The sequence below is a fragment of the Onychostoma macrolepis genome, chromosome 06 (genome assembly GCF_012432095.1).
Source record: "Onychostoma macrolepis isolate SWU-2019 chromosome 06, ASM1243209v1, whole genome shotgun sequence".
In the NCBI taxonomy this organism is placed as follows: Eukaryota; Metazoa; Chordata; class Actinopteri; order Cypriniformes; family Cyprinidae; genus Onychostoma; species Onychostoma macrolepis.
The window spans coordinates 14437927-14449550 of NC_081160.1; the positions used below are offsets into that span (position 1 = coordinate 14437927).

The 11624-nt window shown below is 36.5% G+C and overlaps 1 long non-coding RNA gene across 1 annotated transcript; it reads right to left on the reverse strand.

Annotated features, from left to right (window-relative positions):
• Positions 1 to 4521: 4521 nt before the first annotated feature.
• LOC131542501 (uncharacterized) lies at positions 4522 to 11395 on the reverse strand. Its single transcript, XR_009271720.1, has 3 exons — positions 10981 to 11395; positions 9355 to 10508; positions 4522 to 4805 (listed from the first exon to the last, which is right to left on the reverse strand). It is a non-coding gene; the product is annotated as an uncharacterized LOC131542501 (long non-coding RNA).
• Positions 11396 to 11624: the final 229 nt, after the last annotated feature.

The window sequence follows — 11624 nt, forward strand, 5'->3', positions numbered from 1 at the left end:
TCGGGTTTGAGTCGTTCGTTCATCACGTGACAGCCTCATAAGCTAAACCAATGCAGTCAGAGCCGGAAAGAGAATTGATTAGTTCAACGACTCAAACTCGAAGACTCGGGAGACGAACTAATCAATTCTCTTTCCGCTCTCACTGCATAGGTTATGCGATGGGGCTGTCACGTGATGAATGAACGACTCAAACCAAGACTCAAACAGGTGAACTAATTCAGTGCAGAACCTACAGGATGTTGCATGCACGACTGAACGAATCACTCTCCGAGACGACTCGTTCTTCCCGAGTCACATTAAAGATTCGTTCAAAAGAACGACCCATCACTAATGTACATGCTGACTAACAATGTCGGGAAAAGAAAATATAAATCAGGTTACCAGAAACAGAATGAAAAGAAGGAGAGAGGCCAGGAGAATTGCTGTATCCCAGTCTATCAAGACCTTCTTTAAGACAGGTTAGTATGTTGTCATGTAAACTATTGACCACTGCTGCCGCCACCACAATTTTATTTAGGCTACTGGCGCGTATCGGCCGCCGACCATATAGTGTAGTCGAGAAACTTGGTCAGATGGTAGTAGTCTGGCTCGCTACTCAGGCGTAAAGGCATTAGGCATTAGGTTCAGTAAAAAACCTTTATATGCATTTATTTGTTAACTGTTTTGTTATTTTGTAATAAACACCTATTAGGATATATGTGGGCCTCCATGCTTGTATATTGTACAGTATATGATATGTGTGTGTGTGGGGGGGGCCCACATCAATATTTTTTCAGGGGGCCCCCAATCCTCTAGCTATACGGCCCTGCCCCATCTTGAGGGGTTTTATCAGTAGCGCACTGGACGATGATCTCATTCCCAACAGCTCCGATTAAAGGTGTAACTGTGTTTAAGAAAAACTACGGTGACGCATTGCTGCTAGGGATGGGCGATATGGCCTAAAAAATGTATCACGATAATTTCAGGTATTTATTGCGATAACGATACCAATGACGATAATATATATATATATATATATATATATATATATATATATATATATACACACACTAACTGGGGGGAAATCCGGTCCTGTTCCACTCCCGGAAGAATTACTCCCATTCCCTCCCACTCCCATTTTTTTTTTTTTATTATTTATTTATTTTTTTAAATTAATTTATTTTTGGCCGAAATCTGTCAGTTACAGTCACAGCGTGCCCACCTTAGTTGAATAAAAACCCAAAATGTAGTTTTTTGTTATTATATTGAACTGAAAGCCAGTTTATGCAAAGTGTAGGCTACGTTGCACACATAAAATTTTATGTAAATCATCCATGCTAACACACACGTTTTGTATTTGAATTTTGTTCTTTCATTTGAAAGTAGACATTTCACTCTCTATAGATATATTTTTCAAAGACGGAAGTTTCTCGCTCAGAGACCTTAAAGCGCACCCTGTTTGCTTTAAAGCGCAACGTTTCGTTGTTATTCTGAGTGTACACAAATAAACGTAGAGTCTTTACAGATTCGAAAGATGTATTAGGCTACTTTTATCTGTATGACCAAAAATTACGGATATTTTAAGAGCAAGTGAGCGCACCGGCGCCTGTCCTGCAGCGAGCGCTACTGTTCAGCTCCACTCTCCACACAAACACTTCAGTAGCGCACATTTCTCTATATTAACATCATATTGAGCGGCCATGTAAAGTTGCTACTACATACATCTTTCAGATGAAAAGCCATATTTGAGGTCGATGAATGATAGTGTGTATTACCACACAGACCAGCCGTTAACGATCTGTCCGTCACGGACTGCGTCATTCACTTAACCAGCCACACCCAAGCAAACAGGAGGAGAGCGAGACAGGGCAACTAGTTCCGAATTAAAATATACAGTTTATAGTTTATTTATATAAAAGGTATATTTGTGTATAAAGTTGGGTATCATTACTATTCCCGGTCCCGCCCACTCCCGATGACATTTTTTCCTGTCCCGTCCCAATCACGTGATTCGTAGCGATTTTGTTTCCCATCCCGCGGGATTCCCGAAAAAATGTCAGCCTCTACTCCGCATCTGATTTTCTAAACCAGTTCCAAATTGTGGAGGTAGCTCCTTGCTTAACAACAAGCTCCTCCTCAGCCTCACGTCCGCCTTCCGCCATGCTTATTTTCACTCCGCACGTGAACAGTGAATCGGTCGCGCGCAAAACTACGTCATCAACTAGACTTATCGTTATTATCGCGAGGAGACACATTTTTATTGTGAGGAGAATTTTCAACGGTATATCGCAAACGATAAGATATCGCCCATCCCTAATTGCTGCCGCACACATATGATTTTTTCCACTCAATTATGTCGTAATAACGAGATCTTATGTCGTTTTAACGACATCTTTTCTCGTTTTAACGACATCTTTTCTCGTAATAACGAGATGTTTTCTCGTTAAAACGACATCTTTTCTCGTAAAAACGAGATGTCGTTAAAACGACATAATTATCTCGTTAAAACGACATAATTATCTCGTTAAAACGACATCTTTTCTCGTAAAAACGAGATGTTTTCTCGTTAAAACGACATAATTATCTTGTTAAAACGACATCTTTTCTCGTAAAAACGAGATGTTTTCTCGTAAAAACGACATAATTATATCGTTAAAACGACATCTTTTCTCGTAATAACGAGATGTTTTCTCGTTAAAACGACATCTTTTCTCGTTAAAACGACATCTTTTCTCGTTAAAACGACATCTTTTCTTCTCATAATAACGACATATTATGTCATAAATATTTTCCCGTTATAATAGATGGTAGCCTACATTATGTGAGCTGATTGTCCATGCTACTGTCCTGACATAATCTGCACGCTTCTGAAGTTATGAAATGTATTTTAATGTAATGGTTTTAATTTGTAGCGGCATGTTTATTAAGATTAATCTCCAATCTGTCTACAATATAGTGCTATCCAATAACTGCACTCAGACCCATGACTCATTTAGGCTATATGATCAGATCAAAACAGCTATTTTTGAATATCCACTCTGAACTTGGAATATTTCTTTATTTTAATGACTGAAGTTTGATTTAACAACAAATCGAAATACGAACAAAAAGAAATAAAGACATTTTCTAATAGGCTAATAATAATAATAATTATTATTATTATTATTATTATTATTATTATTATTTCGTTCTGTTTGGCAAACGGGAAAACGAAAATTAACGGTCTTGATACTTTACTCTGATTATATATGTCTTAATGATATTATTAAATTATATATTTAGCTGAATCAAGCCTCGCATCGCATCGCGTTCCTCTTCTGGGTTAAATTCCATGCTTCGCTTTAGGCCGCGTGTGCACCAAAGCGTTTTTTTGCCAGCTGAAAACGCTCGGCTGTGAGCCCTTGACAGCGCAGCGTTTTTTTCCGTATAGACTATACCCAGACAGCAAGGAGTGTCGGCTCAGATCCGGCCCACAACTGGCCCGCATGGATTTCACACGGGCCAGGGCTGCGTTTCTCGATATTGATTTTAGCGCTTAGCGTTTTCTGCGAGTCATTTTACGAACGTTCGTTCCCCGCTAGAAATTTTACGTTCCCAGAACGTCCTCAGAACGTCCCCGCTGGTGTCAAGGACGTCATCTAGTAACATCCCCAGAACGTTCTGAGAAGGTCACGATGTCGAGTTCTTTAAAGGGTTGGGGGACGTTATTTGGAGGACCTTCATAGAACATTCAGGACGTTCTCGGGACGTTTAGGGCACCATATTTTATTTGAAAATTTGGCGTTCCCAGAACGTCCCGCTGGTGTCAAGGGCGTCATCTAGTAACATCCCCAGAACGTTCTAAGACGGTCACGATGTCGTTCTTTAAAGGGTTGGGGGACGTTATTTGGAGGACCTTCATAGAACATTCAGGACGTTCTCGGGACGTTTAGGGCACCATATTTTATTTGAAAATTTGACGTTCCCAGAACGTCCCCGCTGGTGTCAAGGACGTCATCTAGTAACATCCCCAGAACGTTCTAAGACGGTCACGATGTCGTTCTTTAAAGGGTTGGGGTACGTTATTTGGAGGACCTTCATAGAACATTCAGGACGTTCTCGGGACGTTTAGGGCACCATATTTCATTTGAAAATTTGACGTTCCCAAAACGTTTTCAGAACGTCCCCGCTGCTGTCAAGGACGTCGTCAAGTAACGTTCCCAGAACGTGGATGTGGAGTACTTTAAAGGTTTGGGGGACATTATTTAGAGGACCTTCACAGAACATTCAGGACGTTTTGGGAACGTTAAGTGGACCATTACTATAGGACATTCATTATTGGTCTCTATACTACATTCAACCTTTGCAGGACAAACCTACAATGTTTTTGTTGTTGTTGTTGTTTTGGTCCTATTTAGGTACTTCCATCATATGAATGTTTTCAGAAGATTTAGTAACATTACAGAAAACTATAGGGGATCAGACAAAACTATCTTGGTCTACAGAACCTTAATAAGGCACTGTGTTCACGCTTAACACATTCAAACATAAAATACAAAGCAGGAAAGCATCATTAATTTATTTTGAGAACAAAAACGGATTATAAATGAATATTAAATATGGTCATGCATAGGAAGGGTGGTAGAGAGGGGGGAACTCGGACAATTCGATTCAGTTCAAATTGGCTTTATTGCCATGATAATTTCCACAGTAAAGCATCAAAATGTGTCCAAATAATGGAAACAGTAACAAGAACATAATTTATAGTAATTATATATTTAGTGTGTGTGCGTGTGTCAGTCACTGTCTCCATCTTCAGGAGGTGCCCCAAGTTGTTCTTCCGCTGCCTGAAAAATGAACACATTAATTACTAATGTAAAAACATTACTACTACTGCTGCTAATAATAATAATAATAATAATAATATCCAGCTGGTTTATCTGAGTTCTATCTAATGCTCACAGTTCTTTGTTAATCCGCAGACAGTTTTATTTATTTAACGGTGCTGCTAGTGGTGACGAGTTTACAAAATTTGCAGAATTTGTTGTTTGATGAGCATGTGCTCACTAGGAAAATGTACCATATTTAAGTGCTGAATGAGGGATTGACAGTCTAAAGTTTCACCAGTGAAATGCTGACCAAAAATAAATCAACATTGATTCAATATTTGTCTTTTCAACACTGAAAAGCATTGAATTATCAACATTGATCCAATATTATTTAGCATTGAATTTTCAACCTCAACCAAATGATGATTCTGATGGATTTTTTTTATTTTTTATAATATTTTTAATAATTTTATATAATATTTTCTTTTTTAATATAATATATTATAATTTAATATTTAATATTTTTTGTATTATTTGGCTTTTTAAAATTTAATTTATTTGATAGTTATGTATACATTATTTTATTAACAGGAAGAAAAACCTGTTTTTGACCTCAGAATAAAGCACTTTCCCGTTGTACATGGCTGTGGGGACGAGCAGTTTTGTGGTGCTTGGAATTCTTTATAATTAATTAAAAACAAATACTGCCACATTGATGGCTCAAGAAGGTGTAATTATTCAAAAAACACATTGTCATATTGGGAACGTTATTATATGACTAAAAGAGGACCATATGGGAACGTTCTGTTAACGTCCCAAATGTCCTCTTTGTAACGTTGCTATATGTGACCATAGAAAAACCAATATAGAACGTCCTCCTAAAGTCATATCTGGAACGTTATAATATGACTAAAACAGGACCTTATGGGAACGTTCTGTTAACGTCCCAAACGTCCTCTTTGTAACGTTGTTATGTGACCATAGAATAACCAAAATAGAACGTCCTCCTAAAGTCATATTGGGAACGTTATTATATAACTAAAAGAGGACCATGTGAGAACGTTCTGGTAACGTCCCAAATGTCCTCTTTGTAACGTTGCTATATGTGACCATAGAAAAACCAATATAGAACGTCCTCCTAAAGTCATATCTGGAACGTTATAATATGACTAAAACAGGACCTTATGGGAACGTTCTGTTAACGTCCCAAACGTCCTCTTTGTAACGTTGTTATGTGACCATAGAATAACCAAAATAGAACGTCCTCCTAAAGTCATATTGGGAACGTTATTATATAACTAAAAGAGGACCATGTGAGAACGTTCTGTTAACGTCCCAAATGTCCTCTTTGTAACGTTCTTATGTGACCAAAAAATAACCAAAATAGAACGTCCTCCTAAAGTCATATCTGGAACGTTATAATATGACTAAAACAGGACCTTATGGGAACGTTCTGTTAACGTCCCAAACGTCTTCTTTGTAACGTTGTTATGTGACCATAGAATAACCAATATAGAACGTCCTCCTAAAGTCATATTGGGAACGTTATTATATGACTAAAGAGGACCATGTGAGAACGTTCTGTTAACGTCCCAAACGTCCTCTTTGTAACGTTGTTATGTGACCATAGAATAACCAATATAGAACGTCCTCCTAAAGTCATATTGGGAACGTTATTATATGACTAAAAGAGGACCATGTGAGAACGTTCTGTTAACGTCCCAAATGTCCTCTTTGTAACGTTCTTATGTGACCAAAAAATAACCAATATAGAACGTCCTCCTAATGTCATATTGGGAACGTTATTATATGACTAAAAGAGGACCATGTGAGAACGTTCTGTTAACGTCCTCTTTGTAACGTTCTTATGTGACCAAAAAATAACCAAAATAGAACGTCCCCCTTAAGTCACGTAAGTAACATTGAGCACCAGCACTTTCATAACCAAACGAGGACGTTTTAGGAACATCCCTAATGTTCTGTAGAGGTTCGGGACTTTCGTCACCTTTAGGGAACTTTTAGGGAACGTTGCGCAAGGTTGCGAGAACGTCCCCTCCTACGTGGGTTATTGTTTCACGTGCGTTTCCCAAAAATGCACTTAACACAATCGCACGTAGCCGTGCTTTAAGTGCTACTTAGGAGTCGTTATCCGATGGTCAAGTGCTGAAATGTCAATTTATAGAATGGCTTGTATTTGTAGTACACGCTCGTTTATTGAAATGTTAACCTAATGCTGCGTTCCAGACAGCTCGGATAATATAATATAATATAATTTACATTTACATTTAGTCATTTAGCAGACGCTTTTATCCAAAACGACTTACAAATGAGGACAATATAGAAGCAATCAAAACCAACAAAAGAGCAACAACATGGAAGTGCTATGACAAGTCTCGGTTAGCCTAACACAGTACACGTAGCAATTTTATTTTTTTAAAGAAAACGAGAAGATAGAATATCGAAAAAAGTAACCTAATGTTTTTTTTTTGTTTTTTTTATTATTATTTTTTTTTATTTATTTATAAGAAACAAGTAGATAGAATAGAAAAAAAAGAAAGCTAGTGTTAGTTTTTCAAGAAAAGCAAGCAGAATAAATATGCAATTGATAGAGGGTCAAGTGTCTGTGTGTGTGTTTTTTGTTTGTTTGTTTGTTTTTTATAAAAATAAGACAGATAAAATAGAATTAGAATAGAGAGTGCTAGAGTATATAATATAATTTAATATAATATAAGTAAATATAATAAATATATAAGTGATAAGTATAATATTAATCTACTTTATATATTAATATTGTATTATATATTATATACATATAGTACATTAATATTATATTTGTAAATTAATATTATTCTATATAGTATATAATATCTGTAGAGACATTATTTGGTTTTCGTGCATGTCATCAAGCCATTGACAGATTTTTATGAGTTTATGAGTCTTTGAAGCATTTCCTACATTACTTCTTTTATTCTTTCTTTTTTGTTGTTGTTCAGTCATTTAATTTAGATGCGTTGTTTTTTTGTTTATCTGCCCTTTTTAATTATTTTTCCTAATTTCATTTTATATATATATATATATATATATAATTTATTTATTTTTATTTTTTAAAACATTATAAAGTGTGCAATAAAGTACAATCAAAAGCTTTAATTATAATCGCATTGCACAATAAAGTTAAAAGTCTGCCGATTGTCCTGCAGGTGACCTCATAATTCTGTCTTCTTACGATGCACGTAGGGCTTTACGATTACTCCAGAGTACTCGTAGATCTACGATGATTTTCAAGTGCTAATTAAGTTACGATGCTTTTGGGAAACGGACCGTAATATTAAGATCAGTCGTACGATCGTTTTTACGAACTTAGGCTTCTGTCTGGGTAGACTGTACTCTTTGGTTGCTTAGATACGGAATCCGCTGAAGTAATGGCAGACACATCGCGAATGAAATGTTTCTCCAAATATTATATTTCATAACAGATTAACTCTTCTGTGTGATGGGATAGACATGACTAAGTTGAAAAGTGGCGTTTTTAGGCTGGCCCACGCACAAATAGCCTATAGCTCTTTTTTTAACCCACGAACAAAAAATACGAAAAATTTTTCCCGTTTGCCAAACAGAACGAAATAATAATAATAATTATTATTATTATTATTATTATTATTATTATTATTAGCCTATTAGAAAATGCCTTTATTTCTTTTTGTTCGTATTTCGATTTGTTGTTAAATCAAACTTCAGTCAATAAAATAAAGAAATATTCCAAGCCCAGAGTGGATATTCAAAAATAGCTGTTTTGATCTGATCATATAGCCTAAATGAGTCATGGGTCTGAGTGCAGTTATTGGATAGCACTATATTGTAGACAGATTGGAGATTAATCCTAATAAACATGCCGCTACAAATTAAAACCATTACATTAAAATACATTTAAAACAGTGTATTTCATAACTTCAGCAGCGTGCAGATTATGTCAGGACAGTAGCACGGATAATCAGCTTGCTCACATAATGTAGGCTACCATCTATTATAACGGGAAAATATTTATGACATAATATGTCGTTATTATGAGAAAAAAAGATGTCGTTTTAACGACATAACATCTCGTTTTTACGAGAAAAGATGTCGTTTTAACGACATAACATCTCGTTTTTACGAGAAAAGATGTCGTTTTAACGAGAAAACATCTCGTTATTACGAGAAAAGATGTCGTTAAAACGAGATAAGATCTCGTTATTACGACATAATTGAGTGGGGAAAAATATGTGCGGCAGCAATGCGTCACCGTAAAAAACAACTAATGAGACTTTTTTCCTTAAATACATTGATTAATTTGCAGGCTATCTTGCATCTGAAATAATTTTTGTAGCAATAAGTACAGACTTAATTAAGAAAACACAAATAAAGCATACTTTACAGCATTTCATTTACATACACTTGGTGTTTTCTTAATGAATGCAGACTACAACATTTTCTACTACAGGGTCTAGCGTAGAAATATAATCAATGAAAGTAACATTTTTAATGTTGAAATGGAAAGCAAAATGTAGCTACAAATACATATTCGTACCTTGCACCATTGTGTCTGCCCATGAGGTGCTTCTTAAACAGATACTGATCAATAGAAAACTGTATCTCACAACACACGCCATCTTTGCAGCTCTCTGTGAGTGGAAGGTGGAAGTGGTGGTCACATGCAGTGCTTATCTAAAGGAAGCTGAAAATCAAAGATTGACATTGTAAATACAGTATGTCAACCTAAGCCTATACATTCATACATTAAGCAACTCTGCAACTGAACCTGCATTACAACCAAACCCCATGCTCCGATGTAGTAATGAATGACAGGAACACATATTGTAGTGTATTTGCAGTATTTTTTGTCATTCTGGTCACAAGTTTTAGCCTACAAAACATATATACCATTTTTGGTTGTCAGAAGGTGTCATTGCTGACCTCAGTATGAAGACAAGGGCTCAGTTTCCCTTAGTTCCCCTTTCCAAACATCTTTGGAAGGGATTATTGAACATTTAACCATTTGAGTAAAAGTTTTTAGTGTTTATTTAAAACGAGACAAATCCGATATTACTTTAATCTCAAATATGTTATTTAGCAGTTTAGATCTTAGTCAAGTCAAGTCAAGTCACCTTTATTTATATAGCGCTTTTAACAATACAGATTGTGTCAAAGCACTTAACAGTATCAAATTGGAGGATAGAGTGTCAGTAATGTATAATGATAAGATTAAACACTCAATTTTCAGTTAAAGACATTTCATTATTGAATTCAGAGATATGTCATTGTCTAGCTCAGTTTAGTTGAAATAGTATCTGTGCAATCAAATCAACGATAATCGCTAGAAATTAAGTGTCCCCAACTGAGCAAGCCAGAGGCGACAGCGCAAGGAACCAAAACTCCCTCTGTGACAGAATGGAGAAAAACCTTGGGAGAAACCAGGCTCAGTCGAGGGGCCAGTTCTCCTCTGACCAGACGAAACCCGCAGTTCAAAAGTTTATATTTCTATTTTAATTTTGTTGCAATTTCTAACAATAGTAGTATTATGTAGTTAGGTATTTTATTATATTTTTAGTTTTATTGTATTTTAATCGAGGTCTTCACTGGGGATATGTCTCTGGGGGTCATCTGGGTGTCCTGGTCTCCGCTGACGATCAGGGCTGTAGACATCATCTCTTGGTGCTGATCCACCATCTGATCGGATACGGACTGAGAAACAGAATAGGAAAGAAACAGACAAATATTAGCGTATATGTCATTCTACTTACGATGTAACGAGTACATCGTGTGTTATGGGGAGTGTTCCCGGTTCCGGTTGATCTAATTAATGCAGCCTAACAACCCTTTAACGGATTTGAATAATAGAAGCGTATTAGTGTGTTATGTGTAAGCCAGGCTAAAGACATGGGTCTTTAATCTAGATTTAAACTGACAGAGTGTGTCTGCCTCCCGAACAGTGTTAGGTAGATTGTTCCAGAGTTTGGGTGCTAAATAGAAATAGGATCTGCCGCCCGCAGTCGATTTTGATATTCTAGGTATTATCAAACGGCCAGAGTTTGAGAGTTAGTCCTTTATTGCTTAGCTAACTAGCAATAATTCTATTGAGAAACAGATTAATAAAAACTGAGAGGTAGCACTAAATGTTCAGAAAATATTTCACTAAATGTTGTAGCATTCTTACCCTTTCGTTTTTTTTTTCACCTTTGAGAGAGCTGTGTGGAGAGAGGTGTCCAACTATGTTTTCCCAGCCCCGTATAAGCAGCTAGCCTAATTTTAACCCCAACCATAATGCTAACCCTCACCAATAGCAGGTCTCTGCAGGAAAGTAATGGGAATTACCAGATCAGTGGGCGAGGCCACAACAGAGGGGCGTTTTCAACCATGTTAACTGATTGGCTCACGTCACAGTGATGGGTATGCTTAGGGGTGGGGTCAGGTAAGGGGCATCATTTTTATTGCATAATAGAAACACCCACCAGTTTGAAAACACCCACAAAGTTAGAAACGGGTACTTTTGTTCTGCAGAGACCTCATTCATAGCAAAAGCATAAATTATTTCTTGACAATTAAAAGTACTATAGCCTATTCAATTAATCTTAGACTTAAAAGAATAGTTCACTTCAAAAATGAAACTTCTGTCATCATCACCCTCATGTCGTTCCAAACCTGTATGAGTTTCTTTATCTCCAACACAAAAGAAGATATTTTGAAGAACCAAGCAGTTTTTACTATGGAAGTCAATGGGGGCCATCAACTGTTTGATTAGCCTACCAGCATTCTTCAAAATATGTTATTTTATGTTCAACATAAGAAAGGAACTCACAC